This window comes from Hakea prostrata, chromosome 5, assembly GCF_041222555.1.
Source record: "Hakea prostrata isolate BN-2017 chromosome 5, UWA_Hpros_2, whole genome shotgun sequence".
Lineage (NCBI taxonomy): Eukaryota > Viridiplantae > Streptophyta > Magnoliopsida > Proteales > Proteaceae > Hakea > Hakea prostrata.
In genome coordinates, this window is record NC_142604.1 from 40,936,660 (window position 1) to 40,948,912 (window position 12,253).

The 12,253-nt window shown below is 39.3% G+C and overlaps 1 non-coding gene across 1 annotated transcript; it reads right to left on the reverse strand.

The window, feature by feature from the left end:
* Positions 1-7,189: 7,189 nt before the first annotated feature.
* LOC149015989 (small nucleolar RNA R71) lies at positions 7,190-7,296 on the reverse strand. The gene has a single exon (XR_016173785.1). It is a non-coding gene; the product is annotated as a small nucleolar RNA R71 (small nucleolar RNA).
* Positions 7,297-12,253: the final 4,957 nt, after the last annotated feature.

Sequence of the window (12,253 nt, forward strand, 5' to 3'; positions counted from 1 at the left end):
CTAAAGTTCTCCTTGTAGCCGGGCCCGCCAGCGCGCCGCGCCATCGCCCCGCTACACCGCGCCTCCATGTTCCAAACTTGCGGCGCCCGTACAGCGACGTTTCCAGCCGTCGTCCGCCGATCTTTAAACCTTGCTTGTAGCTGACAAATCATTGTATCAACTTGACCAAAAACTTATCTGTTTCAAACTTGCAAAAGTTCTTTACAAGTATCCAAGTTTGAAAGAATTTTTGACCCAAGGGTTAGAGAGTGTACCTTGCTACCATGCCATTTTAACTACTTTTGCATAGTCCATATGTTTTAGCCACATGGATTGAAGACGAAAGGCCTAGGCCCTCTACTCGGTTGTCCTTTAGTGTCCGCCAACATCAAGAGGTGATCTTATCATGCTATCCCTTTAACAAACACCATGGCTTTAGCAAATGAGAGCCTCCAAGCAGCATTTGAGTGGACTTTGTCCAACCTTATACAGATGTTTGCCTTTACCAACCTCATACTCAAAGCTCATGGAAGAAGCTGTGGGCAATCTGGATTAAGGCCCATGTTTCACCCTAAGAGCCCATGGATCTGGATATTGTTGGTGAAGAACATGCTTTACTGGGAACCGAAAGGAGATCTAGCCAGAACCCAAATGGATTGAGCATATGGATATCCAGCGAGAGAAAGGTTGAGTTGGAAGATGTCCACGAACAAGGTAAGCCCTCTCCACATGTTGGTTAAGGTTGTAGTAGAGCTAAGGATCAGCCGGAGAGCAAACACCCACATACTGAAAAGTATTAGGGGACGGTTGGTTAAGGCGGTCGATTGATCAAGCGACCGGCCACCATCGATTGGAAAACCTTGCCCCTGACACCCTATTTAAAGCCTTCTACGACCTAATTTTGCATTATTTTATTCGTGGAGGCTACTGTGGATTGAGTAAATGTCACATCCACCTAGCCGGTACCCCATCGGGCATACCCGGGTATGTGATCCACAACCCTAAGGATCAAGTATCAAGTAACCATGCCTTCCACATATGCGATAACACAATCATGAACAATAATAATCAAGGTAAAAGCATAAAATAAACAAATCATGGATAAGGTAAACAAATAATCAGAGTGCGGAATAAAGATGATACCAAGATATATATAATCCAAAAAGGAGAGGGAGAGAGAGAGTGATCAAAAGTCACTTCTTCAATGGCAGTGGAAAGTAGTCAAAACTAGTTAAGTTACAGAACCAACTTCTAAAGAGTATATCAAAGAAAGTTAAATTACAAATCCGGTCTTAAAGAAGAATTCAAAATATAAAACTAAACAAATTTTCTTCGGTCACATATAGTATGTCCTCATAACTATAAATATCAGAAGTCCAATGCACAGCTGCTCCCACACCAATGTCGAGCTAATCCTGATGTGGAGCATAATCCTCTTCGGTACCCTCACCGAGATCTTCGCAGTAGCCACTACCCTGAGGGTAGTATGACTCATCGTAGGGCACCTCAAAGGATGTGCCATCAGTCTCTTCAAAACCTGTGGAATAGTCTAACAAAACAAATGCACAAAAATGAATGAGTTCAAAAGAACTCAGCAAGGCAGTTAATCCATAATACATAAACCATATAATACAAGTCATAACATGATGCAAAATGATATGAGACAAATAATGCAAATATGATTCTAACTCTACATATGCTAGTCTCTAGGGTAGACATGCTTTAAGTCATAGCACCATACTTCCTTGGGTAGGTCTCAAATCACTCTTCCCTCAACCATCTCGGTATTTTGGGTTCTCCGGTGGGAATTGGGTCCTACATCCCTCGGGGCAGTCCATGGATGGGGTTTAGGTCACCACTCTCTCACATCACCATTGGTATAAGTATTGGCGCATGTCACGGAAAAGCCTAGCCCAATGCAAGTCATCTACTCAATCATATCATGTCAGATCCAGATACGTCCATTCCTCGCCCCGGGCGATCCTTTCCGGTATCCTTCACACTAAAGTCACGGATATTACTCACCGGACTCATCAACCCCATTGGTCATCCACAAATAGTAGACGGGAAGCTCTCACGTCCTCTCACGGATATGACTCACCGGTCTCGAGCGCCCGTGAGCCCAAGTCTAGCTATTTGCAACCCTACCAATAGTGGCCCATTTCAGGTATTCGTAATATGATTTATGTCCTCTCACGGGTTGGTTACCGGTCTTGAGTGCCCATCAAACCATACCATTACCACGGGTGGTTCGATCTCAATACCCTTCCGATTCGGGTCTGATACGACGGGGACATCCTAGCCATACATCTAGACAAGTCCTATGTATGTCATCCAATAATTCGGGAAAGTGTCGATGGACACCTTTGGAGAACATCCCATACTATTCCCTCCGATGTCCAAGGATAGAAACGTCAATAGGACATTCCTCAATCCCAAATCATACTTAAGCAATCACATGCTCAATTCATCATATCACATATAAATAATACATCACTATATTGAAAGACATATCATAACATCGCATGATCAAATGTATAAGTAAATAACAATAATTAAATGGACATGATATACAAGAGTAAATGAACATGTTGCTACTGTTACAAGGTAACTACAGTAGTCATATGATATCTAAATACAACTAATAAGCTGAGCCCACTAAGTTGTCAACATCAGTGTATTAATCACATAGTCTATGTCATGTGGGTATAACCATCCTTACCTTAATCGGATCGAAAATAATAGCAAGTACCACTTAGAATAATCCCCAACTTAGTGCTTGAACCCTAGACAATATACATGCAATATTAGAGAAGGAAACAATCAAATCGGAGGTCAAACGGAGCAAAACGAGCAAGTATAGAGTTGTTGTCCTCATCTGGTCGACTGGCTGGTTGACTGACTCAGTCGACCAACGACCAAGATAAATAGTAATGGGCTGAATAGTGAATTTGGTCCAAAACCGATCTTCCGGAGCTCGAATCGATCCGAAACTTGGAGCGGATGATGGTAACAATATAAGGACACTATACAACAAGTATTATCATGATCCAATGGTCCAATTAGGAATACCCAAATTGAAACCCCATGCTCTATATGCTAAACATCAAGAATTGAATTGGGAATTGTTGCAATGGCAAGGGATGATGGGGAATTAGCTAAGGAAGTGATAAGAACAAGATTAGAATCATAAACCAATAGTAAATCAAACCTAGCATACATCTACACATTAGTTTAGATCAAAGAATAAGTTGAAATGAAAGGAATCAAGGAAATGCAATGCAAGTCATTGTAATGGAATCATAGCATAGCAAGAATGAGAGGAAAACAATGGAAATGAAAGGAGAAACACATGACCAAGTGTTTGCAAGGTTGCAGAACTTTAGCCATGGTCTCAACATCAAGAAAGAGTAGAGGAATGAGTAGAATAGAGGATGAGAGAGAGAAATCATACCTTGAGTAAGCAATGGAGATGGAATGCAATGATTGAGACCAAGAATCTTTGCCAACTTCAAGGAAGGCCTTTGGGAAGGTCACTCGTCGTTCTCTGGAGTCCCAATGATTAGAATAGGGTTCTATTCACGAGGTCCCAATAAGTAGGCTTAAAATAATAAGAATTTTGTGATTTTCATATTTATTAATTTGTTGGTCGACTGGTCAGTTGACCAAGCAGTCGACCAAGCCTGAACAACAACTTCAAACAAGAAAATGGAAGGCCAGACATATCCAAATTGAGTTGGGTTTTCTCCTACAAGTAAATCAACAAGTCTAGATTATAGAATATACCTTCGGAACGAGATCGGAAACGCATCACGCACTTCAACTAAGCTTCCCCCTTTCTAGGTGCAGTTTCTCACTAAACACTGACAGTGCATCCAAGTAAGGGGCATCACTGTCAATATCCATAGGCTCTGAGTCATACACCAAATCTTCAACTATGAGGGCCCACAAGTCTCTTCTTCCACTACTCCGGGTCTTCGAACCTACAAACAACAAGGGATCCGGGTCAGGTCAGGGTTAGGAAAGGGCTGGATTTCACAGTAAAGGCAAAGCACATGTGGTGGGTGGAGAGGAACCTCTTTCTGCTTTGAATTTTGTAAGTTTGCTTTGACTTTCAATTCCAAGTGGAGGTAACCACTCTCTTATTCTAATGAATTTTCTCTTGTTAGAGAGTAGTTATTCTTCTTCTAATTCTATGGTAGTGATTTGGATTAGTTTAATCCTTTTTCCTTCGATTATTTCAATGGAATCATGCCAAGAGGATGGATTTTATATCTGATTTAATGGCGGATCTTATCGAAGAAGATGATGTGGATTTAAGTTATTCCCTTATGTGATCTATAGTCTAAGTGACCTCTCTGGAATTCTAAAGATGTGATTAGACTTAGATTGACCCAAAATCAGATTGATTATGGGTGATCAAAAGTCTGAATTTCGGACTTGAAATTCTGCTCAAAAGTGGGGCTGTCGATCAACTGACCAACCGCCTTAACAGACTAGCCTGCCTCTTGAGGCTATGTTGATGATGTTTTTGCCCAATTTGACTCTTAGACCCTAATGTAACCTTATAATCTTAATATAGGGGTTTTCTGGGATCTGTTAGTGCATTTGCTTTGGAGATCTAGCACATTTTTTAATATTTTTTCCGCTGAAACAAGTAAGGACACAATTGCATGTATGGATGAAATGATGTTATGATGAGCTGCTTACTTTTCTGTACATGTCAATACTCTTATAACCTGCTATAATTATTGTTATGCATGTTTACTTGTTAATGAAGTATCATGATTGATAATTAATGTATTTTACTCCATTTCTAACTGTGGAATGATGTGTTTGGTATGACTATGATTGGGAAATACCTAGCTTGGGATATTAGGGGCTGTGGTATGGGACATTGTCCTCTGATGCTCCTTACACTCTCATGGTTGTTGTCCCGTATGACTATGGGTCTAGTTTGCATGGTTAGGTACCCTTACATGCTACACCCTTTTGGCAGTAGTATTGAAGTCGAATGACCCGTGATGACAGTGACATGACTCTATGTCATAACCAGTCCGTGAGGAGACTCAGTGGTCCATTGTTTATCATGCAATGGTAAGGTTGCATATGTTAGGGTTGGGCTCATGGGCGTCCAAAAGACGGCTTGGGTGATGAGAGCATCCACCCCAACAATATGTGAATGACCATAGGGTTAAGGAATCGGATCCAATAGAGGTAATTAGTTCGTGAGGATTCACATTCCTAGGTGGAGAGGATATTGGACCAAAATGCACTAGGTATGAGGAAAGGTATCTGGAGCACATATAGTGTATTACCATAGGACCTTGCATTGGGTTTGGAATCCCTGACATGCCCCAGTACTCAGACCAATGGTTGTGGTGAGAGAGTGTGGACCTATACCCCAGCCATGGTTGATGATGAGGTCTGTACCCTGATAAGCATGCATTCACCATTATTTATTTGATTTAATTCCCCATACTTATTTAATTGAAGAGAGCTAATTGAGTATTTTTGTGTATTTTTCAGGAATAAGGTGATTTTGGATATTAGAGATAATATAGAGTAAAGTTGGCAAATATATTAGATATTGGTGGATTTTAAATCATGGCATTCAATCTTTCTGCCCAAGAAATCATGAAAAGTGAGATCTTAGTCAAATTGGAAACATGTGGAGGTCTAAGGAACAAAATTGGTAATAAATTTGAAAATCTGGTAAACAGACATACCTTCAGTATTTTGGGCATATCTCTCTTGTATGAGCTTGGATTTCAGTGATTCAAGATGATATGGAACGATATTGAAAATATCTACAACTTTTGAGTTTTGAGTTTTTCCAAAATCCAAAAGAATAAAGGTCAAATCGACGGGTAAAGAGAAGGGATTCATTGTGAGCGGCAGACATAAAAGAGAAACCAGCCATAGAGAAGAAAGGAAGACGGGGAACGCGGCTCTCATCTCTCTCATTGCTGAAGAAAAAGACCACATCTCTCTCTCTCTCTCTCTCTCTCTCTCCCTATGTTTCATCTTTATTTTTCTTATGAACTTTGTGATAATGAGTAGCTAGTTTATTTTCTTTGGGATGTAGATGAACCATGCTTATTTCATTAATTTGATTGTTCTATATCTTCTAGTTGATTGTGTTTGAGTTTGGCAAAAGATGTTCTATAACTCAGCGAACTAAGCGTGCCAAGCTTCCGCGAAGGACCATAGTCTTGCGAAGATAGGGTATATCTAGGAAGACCATCCCTAATTTGCTTTGAAGTGTAGAGTTATATCGGTTAGGGAAAAGCATTGGGGATTCGAAATCCCAAAGATCTTCACATATTCATAGTTTAAGTTTTTGCATTAATTAATAGATTTAGTTTTGTTGAATTCAATCTTAGTAACTTAGCCTTTTAGTTCCCTATAGTTCAACCCCGTACTTTCTGCTTGCAAGATTAGTATAGGATTTTATTTTTGATTCGTTAGTGACACGATCAAATTTTGGTTGTTATCTTTTCTTTCTTAAATATAATTGTATTTAGGACTTTTCAATTGTAATATTTGCATTAGATTGGGTTATTTAGGTTAATTTTTAAAATTCCCCATCCTTCAGATCCCACATGTGTAACTTTTGTTTGAAAGATCACATGTATTGCGCTCCGGGTACGTCCTAAACTCTCCCTTTTGCTATAGTTATTTTCTTTGAATTTTACTTATTTAGCTTCTTCTTCTTTTTTTTTCTTCTTTTGTGTGTATGCATGGTCGTCGGTCCCTAAACCTTGAGTTGACTCCACTTGACTTAGAGTTAGAAGAGACTTTGGCCAACCTTAGCAGGCAAAGAACCATGGCAAACTATGAGCCTCCAATGAGGCCCTTGAGTGAGCATTTCATTCCTACAATATACACTCCGGTTTCTTGTATTAAGTTGCCTGACATAGAGGCGGCTCAATATGAGATCAAATCTAGTGTGATTCAAATGCTACCATCTTTTTATGGACTTGCCAATGAAGAGCCTTATAAGAACTTAGATGAGTTTTTAGAGGTGTCCTCCACGGTTAAAATTCAAAACCTCTCAGTCGATGCTTTAAGATTACTTCTTTTCCCATTCTCCCTTAAGGATAAAGCTAAGCATTGACTTCATTTTTTGGACAATGTTAAAATTTCCACTTGGGTAGAAATGCAACAGAAGTTCCTTAAAAAGTTCTTCCCCATTGGCCGTACCAATAGCATTAGGAGAGCGATAATGAGTTTCTCCCAACAAGAAGGAGAACAATTTCATGAGGCGTGGGAAAGACTAAAAGAATTACTTAGAAAGTGCCCCCACCATGCTATTCCTAAATGGCAATTGGTTCAATGCTTTTATGATGGCCTTAGAGACTGACATAAGCAAATGGTTGATTCTTCTTATGGTGGGACTTTCATGCACAAGAATGAGAATGAAGCATGTGAACTTTTTGAGACCCCTAGTGAAAACTCCCAACACCATGCTTCAGTAGTTAGGACTGAGATTCCATCCATTGGGCAACCAAAGAGGAGCAGTCTCTATAAGATCAATCCTACCGTTGAGATGAGCGCTAAGGTCGACTTGCTATCTAAGAAATTGGATTATCTCTTGTCATTAGGACAACAAACCCCATCTCCACTTGCTACAAGTTCCTCTCCACCTAATCAGATTGAAGCATGTACTTTATGTTCTAGCCTATCCCATCATGTCACTGATTGCTATTTGGCTACACAATACCCTGAGTTTGTTAAGGAGCATACACATTTGGCCAAAGGAGTCTCTAAATTGGGCAATGATCCATATTCCAATACCTACAACCCAGGATGGCGAAACCACCCCAATTTTTCATGGCGAAACTCAATGCCCAATCCCTCTAATCAAATACCTTATAGGCCACCTCCATTTAATATGCACCAAAATGCCTATAAGAATGAGCAACCATCATCTCCACAACCCTCACATAATTCATCATTTGAGGATACGGTACTAAAAGCACTTGGTGGATTAGAGAAAAACACTCAATTGTTGCATTCTCATTCTCAGTTCATTAACAAGTTGGAAACCCAACTTGGTCAACTAGCTAATGCCATCAGTAGGAGGGAGGTTGGTCAGTTACCTAGTCAACTAATAGGTAACCCTAATCATCAAATTGGGTCTAGGAAAGAACAAGTCCAAGCAATCTCTGTTGTGACACGCAGTGGGTAGGAATATTATGCACCTTTGCCTACTCCCAAGCCATTGCCCATTGATCTTGAGAGTCAAGAGGAGGTTGATTTGACCCATGAGACTGGCGATGATGTACACAAGCCTAGTAAAGAAACACCACCTGTGAGTATTCCCCATCAATTTCCTTGTAAGGGGTCGCACATTCTGATTGTAGAGGGTTCTACTCCTAAATCTTACACTCCCAAAGCCCCCTTCCCTGAAGCTCTTGAGTCCTCAATTCCAGATTTTAGAAAGAATGCTAAGATGTAAGAGATGATTGATTTATTCCAACAAGTTCATATCAATCTCCCACTATTAGATGCTATCAAGCAAGTCCCAGCTTATGCTAAGTTTCTAGAAGATTTGTGCACCCAAAAGCGTAAGTTGAAGACTCAAACACCTAAAACTATGCACCTAACTGAACAAGTCAGCTCGGTAATTTTCAACCAACTGCCCCCTAAACTTAAAGATCCAGGTATACCTTTAATTTCATGTGTCATTGGAGATTTATCCATAAGTAAAACATTGTTTGATTTGGGAGCCAGTGTGAATATTTTACCCGGTTTAGTTTATGATAGGTTTGGTCTAGGAGATTTGAAATCCACTGATGTGATTCTACAATTGGCAGACCGCTCAATTAAACGACCCCGTGGGCTACTTGAAAACGTTTTGGTAAAGGTTGATGATCTATATTTTCCTGTTGATTTTTTGATCCTAGATATAGACAATACAACTACCAATAAGTTACCACCAATCATTCTTGGACGACCCTTTTTAGCCACTGTGAATGCTTGAATCAATTGTAAATCGGGTGTCATGGACATATCATTTGGCAATAAGAAACTTAGAGTCAACATCTTCAATGCATCTTTAAGCTCAAATAGGGATGAAGAGTGCTTTGCGATTAACTTTATTGATGAGGTAGTGGCTGATTATGCTCCAAACATGCTTATTGATGATCCCCTACAACATTACTTGCCATTTGGGAAATCTAACCTAAATATTGAGGAAGTCAACACATTTTTGGACTCTTCCACTTCTTTGGAGCAGTCACCATTCACATTTAGATTTGAGCTTCCACCTCCATTGGCTGCATCTCACTGAGTCTGGCTGAAGACTCTAAACTTAGCGCTTTATGGGAGGCAACCCATTTGTTTAGATGTTATTTCTTGATCTTTTTCTTCTCTTTTCTTTGTTTGTTGTTAGGTTTTACTGTTGCGTGCTCTATCATGATTTCAAACATCGGGTACACTCTTTCCTCTATTTGTTTCTATCATGTTATTTTTTTTATATATCTTGCATGCACTGAGGTCATTGCATAATTTAAGTGTGGTGGGGGGGGGTGTCAACTCGAGTAAGACTTGTTGATAGTTGGTAGAGCATTATGACAAAGATAAAAAATGCCCAATTTTTTCTGGCTTTGGTAAGATAAATGTTTTAATTCCTTGATTCGATACAAAATGAGAGTTTAAGTGTTTTAGAAATCCCATCTAATGTAATGAACACCCTCTTGAGAGAATAGTAATGGGTTTTACATTTTGAGACTGAGGTTGAATCGGAAAATAGGAACTCCAGGTAGTCCAAAAGGTTTCACCATCTAAGTATCTTGTATTGCCTTGTGCTTATAGTGACAAGTTGGGACCGATTTTAGACTATTTAAATGTGAAGTGAATTGAAGTATAATGTGAAAAAAAAAAAAATCTGCTGAAGTTTAAAGTTTAGACCTCCTTCTTAGTAACCGGGTCTCAGTGTCACTAACATCGTGCCTCGCGTCAAATAGTTGGGGTGTCTTTGGTCCAGTCTTGGCCTGTAGCCTAGTTGGCTTGAGTAAGTAAGTTCGAGGGGTATTCTACACCTAGTTCCTTAAGGCTATTTGGCTTGAGAGAGGCTGACCCAACACTCATTACATAGGCCATCTAGAAAGCTTAAGAGGCAAGACATTGCACGGACTAGAATTGTGAACATTAAAGAAAGAAGTGAAGTAATGTGCTTATAAAGGTGAAATGTCTAACAAGGTCAATATTGCTTAGATCTTGAGTTCTTGGTATTATTTGGTAACCTAGTTTAGTCTTATCTGAGGGTGAACTGGTAAACTGAAGATAAGAGGAGACTTCTCGATTGAATTGTTTGCCTAGAGCTAGACTCAAGAGAGGGTGTAAAGAGCTTAAGTGTGGGGGTGCCTATATTCCCTTTAATCTTTAGTGAAGTGTCTTTGTCTTGGAATCTAGCTTTTTACTCTTACTACTGCCAGAATAATTAGAAAAGCACTTAAGAATTTTGTGTGTATATTCTCTGCAAACACTCATGAGACACAACTCGTCCACAAGGGTAACCTAGGGGTTTAAAGGCTTGTTGCACATGCTAAGTGCAACCGTGATTCTTACGAAAGAGAGTTTGGTTTTTCTTTATTTATTTCCTGTATTGCATTTATTGTTTCGTTTTGCTCGAGGACTAGCAAACACTCAAGTGTGGGGGTATTTGATAAGCATGCATTTACCATTATTTATTTGATTTAATTCCCCATACTTATTTAATTGAAGAGAGCTAATTGAGTATTTTTGTGTATTTTTCAGGAATAAGGTGATTTTGAATATTAGAGATAATATGGAGTAAAGTTGACAAATATATTAGATATTGGTGGATTTTAAATCATGGCATTCAATCTTGCTGCCCAAGAAATCATGAAAAGTGAGATCTTAGTCAAATTGGAAACAAGTGGAGGTCTAAGGAACAAAATTGGTAATAAATCTGAAAATCTGGTAAACAGACCTACTTTCAGTATGTTGGGCATATCTCTCTCGTATGAGCTTGGATTTCGATGATTCAAGCTGCTATGGAATGATATTGAAAATATCTACAACTTTCGAGTTTTGAGTTTTTCCAAAATACGAAAAAACAAAGGTCAAATCGACGGGTAAAGAGAAGGGATTCATTGTGTGTGGGAGACATAAAAGAGAAACCAGCCACAGAGAAGAAAGGAAGACGGCAAACGTGGCTCTCATCTCTCTCATTGTTGAAGAAGAAGACCACATCTCTCTCTCTCTCTCTCTCTCCCTATTTTTCATCTTTATTTTTCTTATGAACTTTGTGATAATGAGTAGTTAGTTCATTTTCTTTGGGATGTAGATGAACCATGCTTATTTCATTAATTTGATTGTTCTATATCTTCTAGTTGATTGTGTTTGAGTTTGGCCAAAGATGTTCTATAGCTCAGCGAACTAAGCTGTGCCAAGCTTCCATGAAGGACGATAGTCTTACGAAGATAGGGCATATCTAGGAAGACCATCCCTAATTTTCTTTGAAGTGTAGAGTTATATAGGTTAGAGAAAAGCATTGGGGATTCGAAATCCCAAAGATCTTCACATATTCATAGTTTAAGTTTTTGCATTAACTAATAGATTTAGTTTAAATTTAGTTTTGTTGAATTCAATCTTAGTAACTTAGCCTTTTAGTTCCCCATAGTTCGACCCCGTACTTTTTGCTTGCTAGATTAGTATAGGATTTTATTTTTGGTTGGTTAGCGACACAATAATACCCCTTACCCAAGATCCCAACAGAGGTAGCTAGTCCATGAGGGATCAGAATAATGAGATCTACCCAGAGGAGGGTTGGTGTTACATCTTAAAGCATGTCTGCTTGAATAGAGACTCGCATAGTTAGATTACTAGGTGCATTTCATTATTATATCTGCTATTCACTACGTGATTTTGGTACATATATAGAATTATTGCCTTACTGAGTTCATTAGAACTCACCCTTGTAGATTACCTCTGTTTTCTTTAGATGTCTATACATATCAGAAGAAATTCTCCACACGTGGGAGAACACCTCTGAAGAGGTACTGGAGGCGTCAATGGGATTTGGTCCTCATCAACACGAAGCTTCCTACAGGTGCATGGAATGTTATTATAGAACCTATTGACGGGAAGAGAGCCCAAGTTGTCCGCCACTTGGACAAGTTCATAAAGGAAGGTCTCATGACTCCATGGATCGAGAAATACGAGATAGAGTACCCTAAGAAGTTGCAAGACAATAATAAAACATGATGAAACATTCCTTATATAATTCTTGCTTTCGTTG